Raw genomic sequence first — 13,102 nt, forward strand, 5'->3', positions numbered from 1 at the left:
CAGAATACACAGTAAGAAGAAAGACTAACTAGCCTGCTGCTGTCCTATGGTGCTGCTCAGCCAAGCACTCTGGCATCCCTAATCTCCTGTGACCCTCTGTGGGAGTCTATCTGTATCACTCTTTAATAGAAATCGAGCATCTAGACAACAGGTAAACAAGACAAGAAAACCAACTCAGAAAGGCCATCCGTGCTAGAAGATAAAATCAAATAAAAAAATCAAAGCACTCGGTATCCAGAGAAGAAAGAGGTTACGGAGAAGATAGGGACCCCATATAAATAAGTAGAACTGACATTGTAGTTACCAGAGGTTATATTTTCATATTGTTTAATTGTCTAAGTATTTTACGTTTTAGATAACCTGGCATAATCACTAAAGTCCATATTAGATAGCTAAGACAAATAGCAAGGTAACATGTTCCCCCAATCATTGTTTTATGTTATTATTTCTTTTTATTTAATAGCCTGTTTATATAATATAATTGATATTGTAATTTGTATATATTATGTAATATATACTTATTTATAAGTTATATATATATATATGTATATATATATATATATATATATATATATATAGTCATTTTCCTTTTCCCTTTCCTCCTTCAAAACCCTCCCGTATATCTTTGTTCTTCAACTTCACAAACTTTCTTTTCAGTAATTGTGTGTGTGTGTGTGTGTGTGTGTGTTTTCCTAAATATAGAAGTACAACCTTCCCAGTCCGTATAATGTTACTTGTATATGTGTTTACAGGGCTGACCGTTTGGTATTGGATAACAATTGATGTGCTCTTCCCTGGGTGAAGACTCTGAATTTGCCTGTAGTTGTAGAAGGTTGGGTGAGGCCTCCTGGGCGCTTCCCCATCCACATTACCGTGTCTATTGTATGATCCTTGTTTCCTTATCCTAGTTTCGGGTTTGCTGTTGCTCCTCTCCCACACCCCTCAAAACAGGGTTTCACTGTGTATCCTGGAACGCATTTTGTAGACCAGGCTGTCCTCAAACTAAGAAATTCCATGGCATCTCCCTCCTGAGTTCTGGGATTAAAAGAGTGTGCCACAACCTCCTGGCTCAGGTTCGACTTTTGATCTTGGTGGTGGTGGTGGTGGTGGTTGCTGCTGCTGCTGCTGTTGTTGGAGACAGGGGCAGGAGGAATTTGTTTTGTTTTGTTTTGTTTTTTTGAATAGGGTGTCACTGTAGGCCAGGCTGGCCTGGAACTCACTGTGTAATGGAGGATGACCTTGAGCTAAAGATTATAATGCCTCCAACTTGCCAATGCTGCGATTGCAGCGCGTGCCACCGTGTCCAGCAGGGTTGTCTTTTTCACAATGAGAAATTCAAACAATCGAGGAGAGATTAAATGATCTTCAGCTAGCAGCAAAGCTGGGTTAGACTTAGTTCTGCAAAGTTTCTCTCTTTCCACCTCTTTTCCTTCCTCTTTTTTTATTTTTATTTTTATTTATTTGTCTGTGTGTGAGTAGAAGGAAGCGGAACGTGCCGATGGCATCATACAAACTGGTCTCTGCGTGGAAAGTAGTCCCCCCTCTTCCCTGCTAGTGACTCTGATCATCATTTACAATCAGCAGGGAGGTCCTTCTAGCACTGTCCCTGTCGAGAGCTTCAGCTGCATTCTCAGCGAGAACTTGTGTTCTCCCACACCCAGCTCTGGCAGTGGCCCTGCTCCCAAGACAGCCCGTCTCATCTGGCAGTTTTCTTCATTACATACAGTTCTTCCTGGCATTTAGCATAATTTTTCCTTTTAAATTTTAGCTGCTGTTCTTTCCTTTTTCTGTTCCCTTGAGATTACATAGAATAACCTAATCCCTGAACGTGGTACGGCGAACATGCAAAGACCACGCGGCTCATAACCACACCTCGCTCTGTTGTCTTTCCCAAGCTAGCTCCACTGTCTCAGCACATTCTCTCTGGAGCACCGTTCTTGACTCGACTTAGTCTTTTCACATAGACCCTGCCTATTGTCTTTGTGGATGTGTTCCTTCAAGTGTGACGCACAGGCGGAGGCTGAGTAGTGTAGGGTACAGAGTGAACACAGATCCTTGATAAAATAGTTCAATAAATGCAAACTAAAATATTGTTAAGCTCTGTTGGCCTATTTTGTGCTTATTCTCAAAAAGCATTTAGAAAGTTTTGTTTTGCTTTTTTAAGGATGGGCCAATGTTGTATAATTTACTTGGAGGAATTGGGGCGCAAGGGTTCACAGCCTGAATATTGTTTGGTAGTTCAGAACCGAGGACTACACCAACATAGCTGTTTCCCGTATCTTCATTCTGACACATACTAAGCATTGCGAACTTGGAAAGATTTCGTAACTTCTGTTTGTCTCAGTTGGTATTAACATTTCAGAAGGTTATTGTAAACAGTAAATAATACTTGCCAGACTCTTAGAACGGTATTAGCATACAGTAGATGCTCAATAAACGGTGGCTTTCCTTTCCCTTTCTCTTTTCTCTAACCTTCGTCTGAGTCCCTTTCACAGTACTGTCCTGTAGATCAATTGGTTCATTCAACACATGTGCTATTGATTTCAGCGTCTGTGACTCACTCACAAGCCTCATGCCTTCTTTACATTTTTCTCAGTCATTTTTTTAAAGCACTGTCAAAGGCAGAACCTAAAGCACGTGCCTGCCTCCCAACACATCTATTTTGACCCATTAATCAGCATTCCACATTCATTGAGCTTGTCCTAGAACCACCTACATGTGTGTTATTTGAACTCAAAGGAATTGGTAGTGCATGATATAATATACCAGTCACCTAAAGCTGTCTTTAGAACTTAGCAGGTTGTGCGTCCCTCGAATTTCTTTTGAAGAAACTGAACAGTGCAGGTTAACTTGGAACCTCTTTCTTTATCTGGTCTTCTAGTTTTCCCTAGAAATGATTCTGCTTTATAACTGTACTACCATTATATCCATGTTTCTCACAGCCTACTCATAAAAATACCTGATACAGCTTTGTTAGAAGAGTGTATACATTTTTAAATTTGCCTTTATTAATTTTATCAGAGGCAAATTTGTTCTTAAAGAAGGTTTAATATGTCTTGCTAAATAAAATGAAAACAGAAACTTCAGGCAGGATGTGGACAAGAGCTTAAAACATAAAGGGAAGACTAAAGAATTGAATCTCAGAAAGCTATTTGTATCACCTCTCCAGATACTGAGATTATTTTATTGGAAAAAAATACCTAGTAATAATTAATATTTTACCAAATAATAATCTAATAATTTTATTAGAAATTATTTAATCATTTTACAAATTATCATTAACATACCCCAACTCTCTCTCTTTCTTTCTTTCTTTCTTTCTTTCTTTCTTTTTTTTTTTTTTTGGTTTTGGTTTTTTTGAGACAGGGTTTCTCTGTGTCGCTTTGGCTGTCCTGGAACTCATTCTGTAGACCAGGCTGGCCTCCAACTCAGAAATCCGCCTGTCTCTGCCTCCCAAGTGCTGGGATTAAAGGCGTGTGCCACCACCGCCTGGCTTTGTTTTTGTTTTTTGAGACAGGGTTTCTCTGTGTAGCCCTGGCTGTCCTGGAACTCACTCTGTAGACCAGGCTGTCCTGAACCCAGAAATCTGCCTGCCCGGCTGCAACTTTTTCTTTGTGTCAATTGAAAAATGACAGAATTCACTTGGCTTCACCAATGTTTTCTGCTTAGGCTGTGGACCAGGTAGAAAAGGATATTTTCCTTCATTCTTTCAATAAGCGTGAATAGTTACGAAGTGTGAGACGTAAGTGGGGGTAATGGTGGAAGAAACAGGGGTTTCTGTTAGGACAGACATACTTAAATGGGCCTAATTCTTGTTTGGAGGAGGAACTTAATCGGACCACAATTGGGACCTCCCACAGAGCTCAAGAACTTCACAACAACAAAGCATAAAAACAAAAACACATCTCCTGGCAGTGGCCAGGTGAAAGGCAAGGACTCCCAGCTATGGAATAGGGGATGCTGGAAATTGGGTACATGTATGTGTAGTTAAGCAAAGACTTCCCTTAAAAGTTAGCTAGCTGGAGATGGCCAAGTAATGGGCATTCCATTTTCTAAGCCCACACCTCTACTCAGTGATTCATTTACTACCCTGTAATTTGAAGAATCTGCCTTTTCTCCTTAACCTGGAGAAATTTAGCTACAATTACTTACAGTGTTTATGACCTGATATTGTGCCTGCAGCTATCCAGAAATATGTTATTTCTCTATACGCCTGCCTATTCTTTATGCTCCTGGAGTGGTCCTGCAATTTCACGAATGCTCCACAGTCAGTTTCATCATGTGGTGTATTTTGAAGGCGTTCAGGTCCCATCTAATGGAGCTACAAAATCTGCATTTGTAGACGGTCTCAATTTTTTTCTTCCTTTCTTAGTTCTTATCACATCCCTCAGAGAAGTATTCAAAGTCAGATGAAAGAGGAAGATCTGTTAGGACCACTACACAGGCAAAGGGTCAGCAAAGAACAACGGGGAGAAAGAAATCTGTAACTCTCTCTCTACCCCTAAGTGAAGGAGGATCGTCAGGACTGGGAGATGGGCCAGGAGTGTTTATCTGGAGGACCAGTTTTAATACGGGAAGCACACATGACCAGAGAAGTAGGATGGGGACAGTATAAGTCACATACCATTGTGAAGTTGCATACAAAACAAAAAGATACATCATGGTAAAGAATGTGACAGTTAAGGCTGGGGGAGGCAGCATTAAATGGCAAGTTTTATATGGATTCACAGCTAGGCTTACCCCCACCTCACCAAAGTTACTAACAAGAAGTGAGTATAGGGAGGCCAGCCTGTGAGAAAGGGTTTCTCAGAAAAATATCAAAGTGCAAAACGGAGACGCTAAATCTTGAACTTTGACTAAAAATTTCACAGTGGAATAATTGACTCTGGGTCTTGAAGTACTTAGCTATTTGGAAAGACATGGCCTCCTCTTCCCATCGTCCCAAACTTCATCCTTGAAACGTCATCCTCTCTTCGCAACAACAATCTTTTTTGCTGAACCTTGAATTTGATACTGTCTTCTCTACAAACTTCAGCCCAGCTGTTTGTTATAGGTCCCCCAGTGTGCTGGCTGCAGCTATTCTATTGTAATATTCCTAATACATTGTGATATTCCTATTACAATGCAGGGAGTTGAGAGGGAAGAAATACGGTAGAAGGAATATGGTGTGTGGTGGTAGGAATGAGAATGGGCCCCAGATGTTCATATATTTGAATGTTTAGTACACAGTTAGTAGAACTGTTTGAGAAGGATTAGGAAGTATGTCAGTGGAGGTGGGCTTTGAGGTTTCAAAAGCCCGCACCCACCGGGTCCAGTCTAATTCTCTCATTCCCCACCCCGAGTCTGAAAGTTGTGGATCAGACCTAAGCTCTCAGCTACTTCTCTAGTACCACAGCTGCCTGCCTACTGCCATTCCATGATGATCATGAACTAATCCTCTGAAACTGTAAGCAAGCTCCCAGTTAAATGCTTATTTCTGTAAGTTGCCTTGGTCATGGTGTCTCCACACAGCTATAGAACACTAACTAAAACATGGCCTAATCAGAGAAGAGGAGAGTGAAGATGTCATACAAACTATCATAGATAATTTTAGATAGAACAAAGAACCTTCCTGAAGTTTCATCAGCATCTGGAGTATAACCATTCTTGATCCTTTCACTCTTCATTGTTCTACAATGAAGATTAATTAATACATAATTAAATCAATGATGGAGGTTGACATACATACGTTGTTGCTTCTAAACTTTGATTTCTGAATAGAATCCCACTCTTTATCCTTTCCAGATATAACTCTGCTCATGTGTACACACATTTGTGCATGTGGTATGGTAGTGGTGTGTGTGTGTGTGTGTGTGTGTGTGTGTGTGTGTGTGTGCAGGTGTATTTGGATATGTGTGCCAATGCCTGTGGAGGTCATACAGTTGTTTTGTATTGAGACAGGGAATCTTGATTTCCTGACACTAGCCAAGAAGTCTAGACCATCTGGCCAACAAGTCCCAAGAAGACACCTAGCTCTGTCTCCCTGATACTGGTATTCTAAGAACACCAGACAAAAATGTTTTCTGTTCAAAGGTAAAAAGCTGATAGCAAAAAAGTCCCTCAGTTTCTTAGTCCACTACAATTCTATCCATTGGCTTCCTAGCTGTAAGGCTTGGTGTGCATAGCCCTTCATAGCTTGGATTTACTTTAGGTTTTCAAAGTAAAGCACAGAGAAGAGCTGAACTGAAATGAAATCTTGGTTATCACTTAAGAAAGCAATGACCAAAGTCTTTTTCTTCCTACCAATCAGTAAAGCTTAGACTGTTGCCCAGATAAACATGGAAGGAAAGGCAGAGCTCCAGGAGCCTGTGTGTTTCCTGGTCACTGATTCATTCATTCACTCATTCATTCATTCATTCATTCATCCATTCATGCAACATTTATTACAGGCCTCCTTGGGCCAGCATCTATGGTTATCACAAGAGACAACAAACATTTGTAGTCCCTGTGCTAAAGGACCTTGTGCCTCAGTAGCAAAACTAGCTATAGCTGGGGAGTGGTGATGCACACTTTTAATCCCGGCATTCGGGGAGGCAGAGGCAAGTGTATCTCTGTGAGTTCGAGGACAACCTGGTCTACAGAGTGAGTTCCAGAACAGCCAGGGATACACAGAAAAACCTTGTCTCAAAAAAACAAAAAATAAATAAATTAAAAATAGCTGCACAGTACAATATAACACAAAATGATCCTCAGAACTAGGGCAGAAAAGCAAGGCACCTTGAAATACCGGGGGTGGGGGGTGGGGGGGGAGGAGATAGACCAGAAGAGCTAACCTCATGGCCTGGGGTGTTTACGGCTGGAAGAGAAGAGAGCATTACCTTCGTCAGCAAAGAAAAGGCTGGGCTGTGAGATTTTTAGTTCTTAGGTTGGCTTTGAATGCTAACGAAAACAAAATGGAACTTTAGGACATGTCCTTTGTATGAACTGTGCAACCCACTATCATTCTTTTCAGACTCTCGGGTTTGTGTACAGTCCTGAGTGATTAGAACAGATTATTCTTCGTGCCTCCGACACTTCAGTAAGAGGCTAAATGTATTAGGGCTTGACATAAACCTATATATAGGATAATATAAGTCTTTTAATTAAAAAAAAATATAAAGATACTGTTATAGGAATGTCTGTCAGGAAACACTCCACTCTGGAGGTTTCAGGTGGTCACTATACAGAATGAAAATGTTTTGACGCTGGCAACAAGACTGGCGATATCCACAGTTGGATTGACAGACACTGGATATCAATGCAGATTTTAGGTTTCGTTTATATTTGGGAGAAGCATAATTACGTTTTGATTTTATGTCATTTCTCATGGAATAGACTTGTTACTCATTGGGGACTATATATTTGCAGTAAACTATGCAATTTGTACTGGGTATTTTCTGTATCTGTGCATCTTCATGGGGCCTGTGTATACCAAAGCTTCCCATATAAGCAGAACTGCCTCCAGCTTAAGAGCTGATGAGTTTGGAATCAGAAAATTCTTCAGTGAATACTGGCTCTGCTGTTTCCTAGTTATGTGCCCTTTAACAAACTCCTTACTAATCCCAGGGCCTCAGTTCCCTAAACTGTAAAATGGGGATGAAAAACGATGCCTACTTTTAAGGCTTACTCTGAGAATTAAACACAATCACGAATATAAAAATAGGTCCTGACAATAAAACAGCTCTTTAAAAACAAACAAGCAAACAAACAAAACCAGATCTTATATATGGCTTGTATAGAGTAATGTTTAGTGTTCAATGTGTGGTACTTAGGATGATAAATAGCAATTTTCTCTTCTGAATAATGTCATTAAAATGCTTGAGGGATTTGGAAGAACATTCTTTAAATATTGCTGAAATTTAATAGGAGGAACAAAATGTTTTCTTCTTTTTCTTTACAAAAGATAGTGGCGTTACTAATTATTTAGGTAACACTGGAAATCCCAGTGTTTATGTGCCTCCAACTTGACTTCTTTAGCTTTCTCAATATGTGTCAGGAGTATATCAAGAACTCAGTTTTTTGGGGAAGGCTGAGGAGATTGCTCAGTGAGTAAAGTGCTTGCCATACAAGAATGAGGAACTGAGTTTGGATTGCCAGTAACTACATAGAAGCGGAGCGTGGTAGCACACAACCGTAAGCCCATTCTGAGAGACAGAGATAGGCTGATCCTAGGGCACTCAGTCTAGCCTAATCAGTGAGCTCCAGGATCAATCTCAATCTCAGAACATAATATGGAGTGTCATGGTAGAAGAAATCTTCATGTCAACCTATGGCCTCCAGCTTCTGCATAGACCTGTGTGGGCAAGTGAACACCCCCCACACACACACACACACACACAAGGGGGTAGATACAGAGATAGAGACAAAAATAGACAGGGAGATAGAGACAGAGAGACAGAGAGGCTCAATTTAGCTCCAATGTTGCATTCTTTGTATTTTAAAGTCTTATAGTAGTTTTTTTCCCAAGTAAGGCTTATCAGAATCAACAGTGATTTTTTAAAATCAATTTTTAAAAATTGTGACTTTTTAAGAATTCGAACACCTGGCTTGGGCATGTGGAGAAATCTGTGACGATTAAAGAACACTCAACCCCACTGACTTCTCTGAATACCTAAAGCTTAAGAATGGCTTGGCCACAGAGGTAATTGGTCCATAAATAAGCTGTGTTTTCCGCGGGGTTTCGTGGTTGGGATCCTTATTTAGATGATAACGTGTATGATGCAGCCCTGCGACACATCCTGACATTTGCAACATGAGTGAAAGTCCTCGGTAGCAATTTCCAAATGACTTTATTAACAGTGATTTACTTTCTCTTCTGATTCTTCAGAAACAGCTGCCTCTCAGTAATTACTGTTATTCCTATTGAGTGAAGGGAAGGACTGAGGATTGGGGCGGGGAGAAAAGTGGAATGATCAGGACCCACAGAGGCTCCTTACTTAATGTCACCTTCTCCATGGTCACCCTCTTTGAACGGGACTTTCCCCTTTCTGGTCCATAAGTCTCCTAAGTCCCTAGCTTGTGCTCCCCCAGCATCTTGTCCTATCCATCCCCATCCCTTTTCTATCTTCATAGCTACTCCATATCCCTTTTGATTGGGGATGGTATCTGATATTGCTTCTTGACCCATGAAGGTGGTGAGTAAAGGTTCCATGTTTCCATTTATAAGTAAAGGTGGGAAAATAGCACAATTTAGAGTGTGGGAACGAAAGAGAAACGTGCTAATGATTATATTCAGGGGGCAGATTGCTTTCTATTCCGTGACCCTTCGGTAATTACAGACACAGACAGGTGTGCTGTGGAGGCGGCCCTGCTACCTGCTACCTGCTACCTGCTACCTGCTACCTGCTACCTGCTACCTGCTACCTGCTACCTGCTACCTGCTACCTGCTACCTGCTACCTGCTACCTGCTACCTGCTACCTGCTACCTGCTACCTGCTACCTGCTACCTGCTACCTGCTACCTGCTACCTGCTACCTGCTACCTGCTACCTGCTACCTGCTACCTGCTACCTGCTACCTGCTACCTGCTACCTGCTACCTGCTACCTGCTACCTGCTACCTGCTACCTGCTACCTGCTACCTGCTACCTGCTACCTGCTACCTGCTACCTGCTACCTTACTATGTCTGCTTGCTAAGCTGTTTTCCAATGTCCAAGCAAGATGACAAGCACGGATGTTTTAAATTCTGCAGTTTGAGGACTGGTTGATCACTGAGTGTGACCTTGCTAACCTCCTTTTGTTTGTTGATTTTGTCTTGTTGTGAGACAGTGTCTTACTCTGCAGCCCAAGCTAGCTTTGAACTCACAACAGCTCTGGTGTTTCAACCTCTCCAGTTCCACAATTACAGATGTGAAGCATCGTGCCTGGATGCTAACTTTCTTTTGATTAGAAGTCATGTTAGGCGACCCTTCTAGCTGTAGCGAGAGTCATGCTGTGTGGTAAATGCGAAGATTACAACCAAAAGAATACAAATCTTTTCAGTATGAATCTACAGGTATGTCACAGAAGGTACCAGTCCAGTTAGCAACTTTAAGAAAAAGAGGGGTCTGGAGGCTGGGATGTCCCCGTCTACTCTCTTGATCATAGAACTTGCTCTCAGTACTTTGTCCCAGAGCAATGATTGTAGCCATGGGCTTTGGAGTCCAAAAGATGTGGAGTTGTAAGTTCTGGGTCCACCCTTTATCAATTGTGTAAATCTTGACAAACTATCTATCCTCACTTTCACCAGCTGTAAATTGAATATAATAATAGTTTTAGTGAGAAATACAGGGCAATGGATACAAAGCCCTTAGTATGAGCCTCAGTGTGTGGTAGCACCTGTATTCTTTGGCATTCTACAATTACATTGTTACAATCTTTTCCTATATTTTCTCCAAGCACTTCTAAAAAAATTAATAATCTATCAAGATGTCCCAAATACCCTATTCCTTGTTTTACTCAACCTCACTGATTCGACAAATATTCCTCGAGTAACTATTATGCTCAAAGACTGTTCTACCTTCTTAAATCAGAGAGGAAAACAAAGGAAGACAGCAGCCATGGAACTTACGTTGCAGATGAGGGGGAAACACAATAGACAATAAACAAAGTCAATAAGTCATTTCCACGGAATGAAAAGTGAGATGAGTGTTATGGAGACAGAGTATGGGAGTCAGAGCATTTCAATTTTGAATGAAGACAGGATAGGGCTTCTTGGGTTTTGTAAACATAGAACCATGGGAAGTGTGTGTGTGTGTGTGTGTGTGTGTGTGTACACGTACACAATTCAATATAATTGCACAGTTTTAAATAAAAGGGAAAGGCTTGAATGCCTAAAATAAGTGGCAAGTTTTTCGTAACTTCTTAAATACAATAGGAAAGCAGCAGAAAGTAGCTCGTGTATGTGTCTGTTTGTGTGTGTGTGTGTGTGTGTGTTTGTACATGCGCATGCGCACACACACGTGTGTGCGTGTATATGTATATGCATGTGCGTGTACGTGCATGTGTGCTTGCGCACACGTGCACACTCCTGAGGTGACAATGACTATCTTCTCTTTCTGGCCTCACTCTGTTCTTTATGGTCATAGGTTATCCATTCCATACCCGCTATGGTTTCACATCTCAGGACTTTGGGTGACAGATAATGTTAGCAGTAAAAAATATATATAAGTTCAAAATACTTATGCTTTATCTCTACGTGTTTTGTAACAGAGTTTATATAACATCAAACTTTACAGTTTACGTATCATAAGGGCAAATACTTTGTGCCTCATAGAAATGTATGCAATTAAACCATAAATCCATGGTTCGATTTACCCTTCAGCAATTTTTATTAAAACAAACTGCAAAATTGATTTTACTTCTTGATTAAGTGGGAGGAGCATGGCAGTGGTATTCAGAGGCAGGGGCTGCCCCTAGCCGTGCCCCCTGCAACCCTTATTCAGCCTACTTAGTAACTGCCATTTGACAGTTCTGTGCCTACGACTTTCTCAGTTATGAGTTGGGGGTGGTAAACGGTGTCCTTTCCACCTCTCTAATTCCATGAGTCTTTGAAAAGCTACAAGAATTTTTTCCTGTAGAAACTGGCACAGGTATAGTGAATAGGACGATGATCTCTTGGCATCTGTTTTATTGAAAACTGTAATTAAGGCGATCGGTCCATTTTTGGATAGGAACAAAAATAGAGTGTGCTGATCTTCCACATATTATATGTGTCTCTTTACTATCATGTTACAAATGAATATATTAGCGCATGGAGAATATATTCTTGCCACACCCTGATCACCAGGAGTCTTGTCAGATACATAGAACTTCAGCACATTACTGTCACATGTTAGTTACAACATACTTGAAATGGTCCACTCTCTTGTGACTCTGCAGAGACTTACATGTGGTCTAGGCCTGTCCTTGGGGTCTCAGAGCCTTTAACCAGCGTTCTTTATGTCAGAATTAATTCTATCAGAAATGTGTTATAAGCTTCATTTTTATATAGGGAAAAAAAGTGGAAATACAACCAAAGTCCACTTACTAACTCAAGAAACTACCTAGAGATACAGCTCAGTAATAGGATGCTTGCCAAGTGTGTGTGGAGTCCTAGGTTCAATTCCACAGTACCTTCAATTAGAAGTAAAAACAGGTACAGCAGTTAAGAGAACTTGCTGCTCTTCCAGAGAACTAGAATGTGGTCACCAGCACCCATCCGTCTCCAGCAGCTCATGGCAGCGCATGCGACTTCCTCTTCTGGCTTTCATGAGTATCCAGTGACTACAGGAACATGTGTATGCACACACAGAAACACAGACACATGATTTTTTTTTAAATCCTGAAATAAATTAATTAACTAAAAACCAAATGTACTTCATACCACAAACTCAGACCTTTCCTTAATCCTCTAGACCAGGGTTGGCAAGCTACTGCCTATCCAAAGGCCTAATCTGCTCTCCCTTTCCTCTTTCTTCCTCTCACTGGGTATTTCCACGCGATTGTTAAATCTTTTAGTGCTTAAGCAAATGAAAAGAGGAACGGGGCTGTAAGCGTGTGTGCATACTATGAAATTTGAATTCCGGTGTTCCTAGACCATGATACATTACTGATACTGATACTGATTACATGATACTGAGCATGATACATTAGCTTTCTCTTACCTGCCCATACATGTATGGCTGATCCCTCAAGAAAGTTGTTATTTTGTATTTTGAGAAAAGTTTTATTTTAACAGGAAGTGTGGTATGTAGGAGGAGCTAAGGTGGGAGGAGTACAGAGAGGAGGAGTAAGGAGAGGAGGAGTTAGGTGATGAGAGAGAAAGAGAGAGGGGAGCCAGACATGGAGGCGGATATTCACATGTCTCCGCCAGTCAAAGATAGTTGATATATCTAGATTGGGTATTAGGTTACACTTCTGATTGATATTGAGCATTACCAAACTTATAAAGCCTTTGGTTGACATTTAAAAAAATTGTATAAATGCAAAAAAAAAAAAATGTATGGGGATATGGGATAGGGGTTTTCTAGGGAGGGGAAATGAGGAAAGGGGATGGCATCTGAAATGTAAATAAAATACCCAATACAAAATAATTTTTTTTAAAAAAGAAAGTTGTTATTTGTTA

The sequence above is a fragment of the Arvicanthis niloticus genome, chromosome 12 (assembly GCF_011762505.2).
Source record: "Arvicanthis niloticus isolate mArvNil1 chromosome 12, mArvNil1.pat.X, whole genome shotgun sequence".
Classification (NCBI taxonomy): domain Eukaryota; kingdom Metazoa; phylum Chordata; class Mammalia; order Rodentia; family Muridae; genus Arvicanthis; species Arvicanthis niloticus.